Source organism: Calidris pugnax, unplaced genomic scaffold, assembly GCF_001431845.1.
Source record: "Calidris pugnax isolate Ruff unplaced genomic scaffold, ASM143184v1 scaffold277, whole genome shotgun sequence".
NCBI lineage: Eukaryota > Metazoa > Chordata > Aves > Charadriiformes > Scolopacidae > Calidris > Calidris pugnax.
Window position 1 is genome coordinate 1083874 of NW_015091023.1, and position 13550 is coordinate 1097423.

Genomic DNA, 13550 nt, shown 5'->3' on the forward strand with positions numbered 1-13550 from the left:
TTCAGCCCCTAAAAGTGGATACCTGGTTCCCTTAGAGTCCGGGGACTCGCACTTGACTCAGAGCATACACGCAAAAATTATCTTTCCTCTCTCATTTGCCTGTGTTAAGCCTAAGCACGTTCATCCAAATTAGCAATCAGGCAAACTGTGCATGCAGAAATCTGCACTTGTACAAACTGTGCATTTTTTCTTTTGTAACATTCCAAGATTAAATATCTTGACAAAAGATGAAAACCCTTTAACAAATCTGCCCCTAGAGAAAAGTAACATTTTTTTTATTCCATTTACTGTCAAATGACATAAAGAAAGTATAGCTGAACACAGTCCTATAGGTTGATTTGTTGCTTTAAATAATGTCACTAACATCCAGATATCAATGTGATGGTGCAGAAAAAAAAAAGTTCACATTGAGCTAGATTCAATTACAGACCTAGAAATTGAAATTAAGTCTGATGCTACATGCTTAATTCATGTTTGTGTGACTGAGAAAGGGAGTATCTGGTTTACCTTGAATTTCCTGCCTTAGTGTGGTGAAAACATGACCCATCACATTAATTAAAAAATAGTTTTCAAATGTAGCTTAAGTGGTATTGCACTTGCAGGAGGACACAAACACTTTTTTGTCCTCAGCGTGTTATGTGATATAAAGGAAGCCATTCAATGTCTTTTTCTTCCATTCCTAGGTAGGTCTTAACAATTCTCATAGAAGAAGAGGAAAAAATATGCTAACCTCTCACAATGAGAAGCCAAAGATTCTTCTTTAATAAAAAAATGAAGCATTTGCCCCTCAAAATCCATAATCCTCTTTTGACCACATAGTTTGTAACAGGTGCATATAGGCAATTATCGCAATGTCATGCCTGTCTATACTTATCTCATTTGGGTATTATACCCAGGATGGTATGTTCACATTTAATACCCCGAAATACTATATCATATCAGTGGAATTTCAACCAGCACACATTTGACTACTGATTTCACATATGGGGCTGGGACTAACTTTTCTCCTAATATGGTGATGTCACAGGCACTATTTAAATGATTCCTGAGCCTTGTAAATATACACCAGATGTATCTTTTGTAAATGTTACATTTTTCAACATCTCAGCATTTGTGAATAGTTGAAAGCGATGCCAGCCATGCTTTAATGGGGCACAGAAGCGTACTGCATTCAAAGAAATGGCACACCATTGCAATAGTCAAAATTACAAGTGCTGTCAAAAAGCTACATGTTTGCTTTATTGATTAGCACCAGGTAACGCAGCGCTCCGTGTCGCACCCTCTTAGGTGCCTCTTCCAGCTGATGTCTCCCTGCACATGGGTACACAGAGAGGGATGTGGAGCTCCCAGGGCTGCCTCGGGCAAGGAGAAGGGCTGGAGAGCCAGCTGTGACTCCCCCCAGCCACCCTGGATGGCCAGAGGTGGAGTGGGAGGGGGTGCAGGGACTGCTGCTCCTGAGGCCACGGTCACCACCCATTGCCAAAAGGCAACCACAGAGATGTGCCCACCTTCCCAGGGCCAGGGAGGAAGCAAAGTGCACATTTCCCAATGGCACTGATGCTGTTTGAGGCTACGAGACATTTTCCTTCTGCTCGGGCTCCTGCTGCTTGGTCCATCCTCAGTGCAGAAGTAACTCAGCCCAGGGAGAGGTATCTCCCATTAGGGACCTCTCCTGGAGCGCGGGGTGAATTCATTACAGCTGTAAGAAGCAGCCTCCTCCTGAGCTTTCCTGAACACTTTTTTCCCCCCACAAGCTTTTCCTGGCTTTCCTGTGTCGCTGCAGAAATCTCACAGAAGACCCAGGAGCATGTGTGTGATGGGCTACAAAAAATGTCCTCTCAATGCTTTCAACCTCCTGGCACTTGCCCTACCCATCACCACCACATCCCGACTGCCCTGATGGTCTCCCTCTTGGCACCAGGCAGTAAAAGGAGCTGTCAGAAAATCAGCCATCGCATTCGCCTGAAAACACGCTTCTCCTTGCCCCTCAGCTGCCCCAAAGATAAGAGGAAAGGCCTTTATAACGTTGCACAGTCACTATTATTTGCCAGGCAGAGTGCTTTTGCCCTGGGAATTTCGTGCTGGAGTTGCACGGTGCACATCAGTCCAGCAAATCAGCTAAAATCAGAGGTAGGTGACACACAACAATAAACTTAGGGGGAATGGACTAGATGTAATGCCCTACTACAAGTATTATTTCCAAGTTCACAGGCTTGCAAATTAAAATGTGCCTGGATCGCTGCCATAAAAAAAGAACATTAAAAATCAGGGGAAGAGGTCTGGGCATCTGTTAGAAGCATCTAATATATACCAAATGTGTATGCTGAGCTTCTTAGATATATGCGTCGCTGAAATATAGCCTACAACTAATGTAAGAGCAGAAATATTTTAATTGTATTTTTCCATTTGATATTCAAATGAAAAAAAAAAATATCTTATTAAACACAACACTTGGCTTTGCTATTTTAATAAAAAATAAGTTGTTGAGGAAAAGAAAAGCAAAACTACTGATTCCTTTCCTTATGATGATCAAATGAGCCTTTCATGTTTGTATCTTATACTTCACTTTTTAGCATTTTGAGGCAAATAGCAGATATCAAAACTTAGTAAATAATCAAAGACTTATTCAGTTTTTCCAAACTGTCATGCTGCTTATCTTGTAATAACTGATCTCTTAGGTAGCATAAGCTATTTAATTGCTACTGAAGATTATTTGAATGAAAAAAGAGACAACGTTCTCCCTTACCCCTCAAAAAGACAAAACTATATTCTTCAAAAAGACACATGCCGACAGATAGATTCTGATCTCTTCTACACACGCACAAGTGCAGTAGCTAATTTTACAAGATTTGATAGGAGCTGCGTATCTGAGATTACACCCTGTCCTCCTGACTGCACATTCCACATGGAAAATGGCTTAATTTGGAAGTAAATTTTCTTGCTGATAAATCCAGGCTCTGGAGTCTCCGGGCATCCGAATAACGGAACCTATTAAATTATTTTAAAAAGCAGCTAAGTATGCACAGCAACTGTATTTTAAAGGGACTTTTTACAGTGTTGGCAAAGTGCGTATTCATGTATCCCCCCTGACATGATAGACTGTAATGGCTTCGGTCTGTCATGTCAACCATCTGCATATTAAACAGTCCCTAAGTACACATTGACACAGCAGACCCTAATAGCTCTGAAGCCGTAACAATCTATTGAGTCAATAATATGCATGTTAAAGAGCATCTCCTGTACTTCCATCAATATCTTTCATCTTTTCCCTAATTTCTATCTTCTTTTTATACGTATATTCAGAGTTAAGGTTTTAGGAACCTTTATCCTTTAGCGTGCTGCCGCAGATGTGAAACATGTGGCACGGAGAGGCATATGCAGTAGCAAAATCCTTCCCTAGTATCTGGGCCAGATCTTAAAACCAGGACTGTAATATTTTTACGCTGGCAGCACACATTCTTCCAGATAAGGTGGAAATATCACCTCTTTTCTGCTGGGCTGGATCCGGTTGCTCATGAAAAGTGCAGGAAAGGTTCCTGATGATTTCACGGGCGTTGGATAGAGCCCACTGTGATGCTACTCATTTCCTATCACACATTTCCTTCTAATTAAATGAGATAGGTCACAAGGGGAAAATGAAACAAAAGACAAATGTATTTACTTACAGTAATATCAACCCCCAAAAAAGACAACCAGAAACAAGAGAAAAGATAATACAAAACCCACTATCTCTTCATTAACTTCAAATTACATCTGTTACCACAGTCTTAATTCATTCCTGTGTGATCCTGAGATCTTTTATACCGTGGAAGAGGGAGACTGTTATTTAAGCGTAAGAAAACAGTGACTTAACTTTTTTTTGTCTAAATAACCACACAGAAAAAGCTTAATTTGCTTTTCCTCAACTTCATTTCACCGTACCGTAGTGTGATGCTCTCACACCCTGATCACAGGACTTTCCCACCTTCTTCTGCTCCTCTTGCTCTCTGTAAGTCCCACGATCTGGTTAGCACTTTTAAAAGCGAAACCAAAGTGCGGTTTGTGTCTCCAAAAGGCAGGCCCAGGGACAGGGAGGCCACTTGACCCTATCAGCAGATCTTCCTGGCCTGAATTCCCTTCTCCTTTCCACTAATTTGACACCATGTGTCTTTGAAGCACACATGGATTTATTCCAGCACATTCTTGATTAACTTTCATGCCAGGGAGGGCAGAATCATGGTACTCTTCCCATTGCTTTCCAGGAGTGTGTGATTCATCCTCCCTCTGCCTTGCACCATTTCATGTCCCCAGGCACACCAGACCACATCATCTACTTCTGTGCCTCATTTCAGTGTCCCCTCATCGCATGACAAGCACTGGAGGCACCTGCCCTCTATTAAGTCCTCAGCAACATTCTTGCTGTAGCCAGGAGACTTTCCTTCCCAACACGATGGTGAGGAAGTCGGTCAGATACCCTCATGCACACCCAGGGATTTGCCCAACCATGGGGTAGGTCCTCAAAGCCTCAGACAGTCCATCCACTTGATCCCACACACTACCATGTGTGTTATCAGGACAGGATTTATAAACAGTGGATAATGCAAGGCTCACACAGCCACAATATTCATTATTTGATTTTATCTACTGATGACCTAGCAAGTAGGTTTAATTTTTGGCAGGAAATGCTTTTCCTAAATGAAAAAAGCTATTGAAAAAAAATCAAAGCAAACTAACAGAAGCTAAAAGATGGGTGCCATAAAAAAAAAAAGATAAAAGCAAAAGTCACTGAAAGTCCTGCCATCTGCATTCCCAGTATTTCCTTTAGCTGAGGGAGTCAGCCCAAGTGGACCTCTGGGAGGGCTTATTCCCAAGGGAAATAGTTCATTGCCAGCTCCCGTGCATGATGACACAGTTCATCACCAAGTAATAGATGAAGCGCAGTCCTCACTCTGTAACATCATGGGTACAGCCTGGCCCATTTGAGGAAAACATGTCCTCCCTGAGCCTGCTTCAGGAGCTCTCCTTTGCTGTTCTCTCTAGTCAACCCTGGTACTTGCTGTGTAGCAGCCTAACAGCCAGGACTAGTCCAGCCCTGCTGAAAGTAAGAATGTCACACAGCAATGACATACCAGCTCTGGACCATATTTCACAGAACCGTAGAATGGCTTAGGTTGGAAGGGACCTTAAAGATCATTGAGTTCCAACCCCCCTGATGTGGCCAGAAACACCTTCCACTAGACCAGGTTGCTCAAAGCCCCATCCAGCCTGGCCTTGAACACCTCCAGGAATGGGGCATGGAATGACACCTGCCTGCTCATCGGGCTCCTCTGTTTGCACTTAACGAGCCCTGTAGGCTTCCCTGTACTTACCAGAGTTACCAGGCAATGGCAAAGAAGCACAGGAGGAGGAGGGCTGCTGGCCATGCAGCCAGAGAGTCCTCTAATGCCAGTCCTCTGCACCGAGGATTACTGGGTTGGGTAATGCTCACTCCGGGCAGCGAGCACTTCCAGGAATTGTTCCACTGATTTATGAGGAGAGGTCTTCCAATCCAACACTATGTTAAAATAACTGATACCTGCCACCAGGCGAAAGAAAAGTCACCAGCCCTGGTCAGGAAACGAGCCAGATACTTAAGGGTGATGAAGAGAGGGCAAGTGAAAGAAAGGGGGTACCATAGGTGGGGTGCTCCATGTCCCCCCCAGCAACCACCTTGTGCATGCTGCAAGTGCAAGATCTCCAAGAAGGGCCTCGCTTTCTCCCACCTCGTCCCTCTCCTGCACAAGCCTGTCCCATGCCCAGTTGCAGCTGAGCTTGCCCTAGGCTGGCCTGATCCTGAGCCCACCAAAGTCAATGGAAAGATTTCCAGTGACTTCAGCGAAGAGGGGTCCGTATCCTCAGGCAAACGTGGGAGAGAGAGATTTGGGCAGGGCTATGATTTCACTGTCTGTGTGCATAGGATGTCTCCTTTCCCACACGGAGGAACGTTGGCCACCCTTCCCACTTTTTTGGTTCTCAGTGTTCAACACTGCACCTGGAGTTATCTCCCATTTACCAGGGAGCTGATTTAAGTGTCTGACTCAGTCACATATGTTTGGCTCCCTCATCCAGAGTAAGATTTGGCCTACTAGCTGTGAAAACAGCTTATATCACATGTGCTGCAAAGCCTAGCCAGAACAGGCTGAATAAAGGATGAAGTTTAATCATGGAAATGTTGACCTACAAATAGAGAACAAAATGTTAAACCACATGGTATAGGGTGCTGCACGCCCCAAATATCAAGGAGAGGAAAGAAGAATTGAACACATTTGGAAAGTAAAGCTTACTGTTTGGGGTTTGGGGTTTTGGTGTGTTTTTTTTTTCTTTTTTCTTCCTGCAGATTCAGAGTCAGACCCACACTGTTCCCGCTCGCGATGACACCCTGGCATCTGAAGAACAACATGACACCCACCACAAAATGCTGCTGTTGGCTGGCGCCGCGTGAAGCGGTGAGGTTTGGTGAGGGAGGTGAGACCGCCAAAGGAGGGCAACCGGGGGTGTCACAGCGAGTGGGACCCGGCCACCGGCGTGACTCGAGTCTACGGGACCTGTACAACCCGGGGAGAGGAAAATGTGCCAGGAATGAATGCCCCTTTCATTCCGCACCCTTGAAAACTAGCCGTGGGTTACCTCTAACAACGGAGGGGGTCTTTGTCAGGATTTTCACACCACCTTTCAGCTGGGACGTTCTCACCTTTGTGGGTTTCACACAAAGAAGGGCAGCTTTTCTGGCAGGGGATCCGTTTCCATTTTTAATCACAGCCATCACACAAACAGTTCATCTCACAGAATGTGAAAACTTTCTCATAGGCTTTATTTAACATCATTTGGGAGTTGGGGGGGTGGGGTTGCAAAAGACAAAGAAGAATTTTTAAATCAACAATCATCCTGCTTTCAATAACTTGCGGGCTTTGTCTTTAGGTACGCTGCATTTTAGACAAACGTAGTTAACAGCAGCCAGCCAGACCTGCCTGACTGACAACTGTTTCTTTACAGGATTTCTATGTGCCAAGGAGCTGGACAGTAATATCCATTTGGTATTCATGGAAAGTACTTGCAGAACAATAATGACAATAATTGCTTCTGATTCTTGTGTTTACAACACTGCCAAAGTATCATTAGAGCCTTATTTATAGATAATAATGCTTATTAATCACACATATTTGAATTTTGGAATGTATTAGATTAATATTCTTTTGTAACTTGGTTCTGGACTAATGCTATGAAAAGCGCTTTCCGAATGCAGCCCACTGGGAAGTGCTCTCCTCGGGAAAAGTGAAAGCATCCAAGCCATCTGCAGGTGAGGGACAAAGGACATACCTCTTCCTCAGCAGGCAAACGCCGGAGCCGGACACGCAATTCCCAAAAGCAGCTCCTTTGGACTACAATCGGGGACAGACTCCTGAAAAAAAATACCGTGAGAGGTGTGATAGTAGTGTCATGCTTGAGCTTGCTTTTCAACGTTCCATGAAAGGCTTTGCTTTCTAACTGCTTTATAAAGAAGTCGGTTTTTGGGGGGCGGGGGGGGTGAGGAAGAGGTCTATCGCCTCACTCTTTAATCGCCCACTCTACCCTGTGGGAGAGTTTAGCCTGGACCTGAGGGTTCCTCAGCAGTTGAGAGGTCGGTAACGAGAAATATAGTACAAAAATCACTCCTAATTTTGGTTATTAAATAATTCTAGCTTTTCTGTACCAACGTCTGCTGCAATTCAATAGCACGATAGAAGGAAAATGGATTTTTAAAAATGACAGTTACAACAAGCAAAAATGTCACCCAAATCTAAATATCAACTGCCATATATTCATATTCTCCTTTGTCTCCCTGTAGCCCATTACAATGCTGAAAAAAACACCAAAGCAACTGCAGTACCAAACTCTCCAATTTTTGGTGTGTGGCCAGCTCCATAAATTTGCATTTAAACAAATAAAATCCAGAACAGTGTAGTATGTCTATTTTTTTCTTCTTTTCTTTTTTTTTTCCTGAGATGGTTCTTCGAGCAAATTTAAAGAGGCTCTGTCAGTTTAGGGACCACATTTCCGTCTCCTTTTTTTTTTTTCCCCTTTTTACCCACAACTGATGCAACATAACTACTATAAATGCCAGAAAACAGAGCAACTGGGAAGGAAGGGGGTGTCGTATTTTATTCTGTGTGTCCATTTTGTGGTTTTTATGGCGCTCCCCGCGCAGTCGGGATAACCTGTTCCTCAGCGTCACAGTCCCCATTGTCTCCAGGGATCTTTCACAGTGGCAGAAAAAAGAAATAATTAAAACGCAGAAGCTTTAAATTGCGAAGAAGAACACTTGTGGCTTTGCTGCAACTCCCCCAAACTGCCCCTAGTCCATGTATTTTAACGGACGAAATTGCAAAGTGATGGTGCCCCTTTAAAATGTGTTTTACCCATTAGTATTCCAGCGTGCTTTGCTTACTGTGTTTATAAAATGCCAGTATTGAGGTTTCCCAGGAATTTCGAACCTATCAAGACAGCCGGTGCTCAGCGCAGCCCAATCATTTCTAGACGAAGCCAGGGTTTCAAATAAAATAAAAGCCTGGCAGCGCAGTTAGAGATGAAATCAAAGAGTGAAGTTGGGGCCGAGCTGTGGAGGGGAGCCCCGTCCTTACGGGTTTGGCACGACAAAGAGGGGCACCGAGCACACCCGTGGACCCCAGCTCCCACCAAGGGGCTGTGGGGCCGGCTTGTCCCTGGTTTTGCTGGGAGAAGGCTTCACCCATCCCTTGCAGACAAAGACATTATCCCCAGAGTGTGGGCACCAGGGGTGTGCAGAGCTTTGGATTGCGCCCCTTTCCCACTTTCAGCTCGACGCCCTCTGGCCAAAATTGATCCCAAAAATGGATGGCGCTGCACTGAGGTGGCTTTGACCGATAGCTGGTCGTGGGGTTCGGTTCTCCTGCTTATCTTCTTCCAAAGAGGAGCCCATAACCCCAGGTGCATGCGACCTACTACAGGGTTGACGGGTGCGGAGGCGTCTACAGCACATTCTCCTCTCCCCAGCCATTGGCTGCTCTGAAAAACATTTGCTACATTTTCCTTCAGTTTCGGCGTGTCACGGTGCAGAAAGCTGTCCCTCTAAAAAGCCTTTCAAATTTGCATCTTATTCTTTCCTAACCGTAGTGAGAAAAAGCTGCAAGAGTTTAGTACTAAGGTCCGAATTTCAGAAAGTCAAAATTATCAGCATTCAAAATCATAATTCACCCTATGCAGATTCCAGGACTTCTTATTTTCCTAATTGAGTAATGAGCAATAATTTCTATTATTGATGTTTTGTTTTTTTCAGGGCTGTAGTGGTTTAATCATTTCTCCTACCTCTCTGAAGGAAAAGGCAAAGCAAACAGTTCTCGCATGGGGAAAGGTAGGTTTGTGTTTTATATCCATAGGGCTGATGCTACACCTATGCAAAGATAAAAATAGAAATTTCCAGCAATAGCATTTTACTCCTTTTTTTTTTTTTCAGCCAGAGATACCAGCAGTCAGATTTCTATGTCCACACTTGACTTTCTAAAGAAAAGTGGACACTTTTTTTAAAAAATACTGAGTTTTCACAATTCTCGCAGAAGTCAAATGAAGGGGTAAGTGCCCAACACCCTTGAAAAACAATCCTTTTCCTGCAGTATCCCTGTCCTCTGCCTGTATTAACCCCCAGCTTGAAAAAGCTGGCCCTCCTGCCCAAAATCGCCAGATGACCCTACAAACACTGCTCAAATGCCCCCGCAATTTTAGCACACCAGTCAAGAGCATACAAAATCAGATTTCAACAAATCCTAAGCAATGAACAGCAAAAGCACCTTCCTAACTTGATGTGCGGTTGCTACAGGTTACATTTTTCGATTTGTACACATGAGATATGAAAACCAAGACAGAAAAGTTTTGACTAAGCTGTCCACTAACCGTATCTCAGTGGTCAGAAAACATTAAAAACAAACAGTCAACTGGAAAAGATCTAAACAGAGGCAGTTTCAAAAGTGTCTTTTTCTTCCATCATTTTATTTGCTGTATTTCTCACTAGGACAATATTATTCTGTTTGTATTTAGCATTGGTTTTATTGTCAAATAGTTATTCTTTCTGCTCTCAGATTGCATGATTATTGTGTATTTATCCCTCCAGATACATATCATGAACATTTCTCCTCCTTATTTTTATATCATTTATAGCTACTAAAATTTGGAATCAGTAGTTTCACATCGTCTTCGTAGAACTGTAAGACACAAGCAGGAATAAAAATAAAAACATACCTTTTCATCAAGTAGTCTGCTAACCAAAAGGAAGAAAAAATAATCTTTGTGTATTTCTAAATAGTCCTGTAGGAGTCATATACTTTTACTATGTGCTGTATATCGTATAGTTTCTCCCTTTGTTATGACATCTCTGATTACTTTAAAAAAAAACTTTCAAAAACGTTAAGGCACAAACCTTTGTATGGAGTACTTTTAGTACGCTTTTTATTCTGACAAGATTAATAATTATCCTATAAGCATGACACTGTTTTAAAATGTTGTTTCTGCTACGAGTTAGCATTGTGGATATGGGTATAAATGTGGAATGAAAGGTTATTTCACAGCAGAGAAATGTATATTTAAACAAACGGTGATAAAACGGTAAAATTGTTTAAAAAGGGAAAGGTGGGGGTTTTTTTTCTCATCACAGTTATTTTGAATTTAAAATATCTCCAGTGAGTTCCAGAAGGGAACTGGGCATCTGTGACGAAAACACAAGCTACTGAAATTAATGGCAGGTAATTGGGGGAAGTATAGCAAATGTCTCAGGGCTTTGGGCAAAAGTGACCAGAAAGAGATCTGCTGTGTGGCAGGTGACAAGCGTGTCCTGTCCCACAACAACAACAACAACTTCTGCTGCCTTCTCTGGCACCTGTAACTAGCTCCTGGTGGGAACCAGGTTATGGACTAACCAGACTTTTGCTGTCCTTCAACAAGACGTTCTAAGTGCTTACAGTGCTCCTAACAGTGTCTCTCACAGAACATGCAACAGCCCTTTTCACTAAGATTATACACATCCAGTGCTTTCCATTGGTGCAAAGACAAGGTTTTTTGCCCAACTGTTCAAAATGCCCAGTCATGTGTGTCCTACATATCGTATGTAGCAACTGCAATTACTGCTGGCCTGGTTCATCAGAGCCAAAGTGGGGAGGATCCAACCCTCAGGTGGCTCAGGGATAAGGGTAAGGTCAGTTTGGCCCCCAGACTTAACTCCATCCACATCAAATAAACGCAAAAATACTCCCTCTGTTGATATTAAGGTCCAATGGAGATACACCAGGGAGTGGACTGAGGGCCAGATCCTGCTCGTTCCAATGAGACAAGACTCCAGGTGGCTTCAATGAACAGGACAAGCAGGATTTGGCCCATCTTGAAGAGCACAAGGGTTGGCTTCCAGAGGCTGAGCTGTACCTGCTCGTTGGAGCAGGGCAGTGAAACACCAGAGTCAATAGACTTTGTACCAAGGAGAGGACCGAGGGCTATGCATGGTCCCCTCTAAAACCAACAGGGAAGCAGGCGGTGGCACCACAATTTGCCCCGAGCTTCAGCGCCGGGATTCAACCTTCTGCACTCTTTCTATTAACTTTCCTTGCAGGAGTAATTCTTAAATAATGTAACACCAAGTGCCAGAGGGCTCACTTTTTCCAACACCAAGCTGAATCGCATCAACTCCTATTCTAAATTTAAAATCTGATTGCATTACTTGGCTTCATACTTTTTATAAAGGTCCCGTTGTGGTGCAGTTTCACGAGGTACTAAAGCCTATGCAGGTATTATGGGACGTATCAGTTCATTTCATCTCATTAATCAGCTACTTAAAAATGTTTTCCTCGCAGCGCAGTAGAAAAATAAAACAAATGTTCTTTTTTATCATTTCCCAAATTAAATTCATCTTCCATAATGACCGCATTTCATGGGCAAAATAACAAAATACGCTTACATACCTGACTTCCCTTCTTTAGTGAATTGCTTCATTTGTAAAATGTTGCATATAAAATTGGATCCTAAAATGAATTACTTGTTTTTTCTTGATATGAAACCTTGTTTAAGTTCACAGCAATTTTAAATATGATACATTTAAAATATTAATATTTCCCATATATTATTCACTGACTTTCAGGTTTCATCTCAAGTTAGTGGCACTTCATATTTCAAAGGAAGAAGTGGGTTTTTTTTCAGTACTAATGTTCTATTAATTCACTTTGAAATATCACTCTGGTTCAGACAAATGAAATTGCACTAAATTGCTTATGCCAAGAATCATGCTAAAGTTGTTGGCATTATATAAAATTCCATTTTCCATTACTATTTTATAAGTTTTTTATCTCAGTAGCATCTTTTTAGTTATAATTCATAGCCCTGTTTAGTTAGCGTTAGAAGGACAAATACATGCACAAATATTTTTATGCTGAGATGGGGGTGTGTGGAGATACTGACAGTAAAGTCTGTAACTTAAGTGACTTTTGCGAGGCACCAGATGCAAACTCCCAGTGAACCACCTTAACAGCTTTTCCTTTACGAACATTTTTTATTTTGGGTAGTTTTCCCTTCCAGCATGTATTTCATCACACACGTGTATAAACACGCACGTACGCACACATATACATTTGTGAAAAATAAATTTGTGTGCGTGTAGAAATACTCGAAATGCCTCATATGCATATTATGCAACATATGCCATCCATGTTATCATTATATATATAAATAAAATTCATTTTATATATATGAATAAAATATGTGAAGGAAGTCCTTAATGGACCTATAAAGGCCTAAATGTAGACGGATTCTTCATCACATCCAAAGAACTGAAAGAACCGTGGATATAAACCAGAATCTTTTTATATGACCATGTATCTTTTATAATCTTTCCATAAAGTCCACATGGCCACATAAGTGTTTCCAGAGACGTGGATGGAAGTTATACCTGGGCAGGCTGAAAAATCTTTAATGAGTAAAGCAGCATCTAATCCTACGAAATGCCTTTCAGGAGTGAAATAATTACAAAGCGCTGGAGCAGGAGTAGAAAACAGCAACAAAATCACCTGTAAATAGATGTAAGGAACTATAAATACACCTCGGTATTTGTACATTCGACTTTCTCTGACTATCATCAAAATCAGATGTTTAGGAGCTAGAAATCCAGCTGCGAGGAATGCAGATTAATACATTTATATGAATACAGAGTCTGTGCCTTAAACTTTAAGTTTGCAACATTGTTAATAATGTATGCTCCTTTTTTGATGCCTGGTATTTGCTCCCTTTGCAATTTAAAAAAATAAGATTTTTTTTTTCTTTAAATTCGATCCAAGTCTTACGAAAATGAATTGCAGAATAACTGATGCAAATCCCTGTCACTAGTGAACACAATGAAATTACACGGAGGAGAGCAAATACAGGACGGTTTCCTCCTCAGAAAGAGAAGCGAATGCCCTGTTCCTATACGGTCCTCGAACGCCAGGATTTTGAAATATGAATTAGACCTCAAATGCAAATTAACCTCGGAAGGAGGAGGGGGGGGGAGG

General features: G+C 42.2%; 1 long non-coding RNA gene across 4 annotated transcripts in view; it reads right to left on the bottom strand.

Annotated features, from left to right (window-relative positions):
- LOC106896110 overlaps window positions 1-13550 on the bottom strand; it is a 41007-nt gene that overhangs the window by 16508 nt on the left and 10949 nt on the right. For 2 of the 4 annotated variants that reach the window (XR_001413580.1, XR_001413581.1), the window contains exon 2: window positions 7336-7417. The exons of 1 other annotated variant lie outside the window; for it this stretch is intronic. This is a non-coding gene — a long non-coding RNA (uncharacterized LOC106896110). Of the gene's footprint in view, window positions 1-7335; window positions 7418-12952; window positions 12974-13550 lie in introns of those variants that run through there. One more of the 4 variants, XR_001413582.1, reaches the window with a different exon arrangement.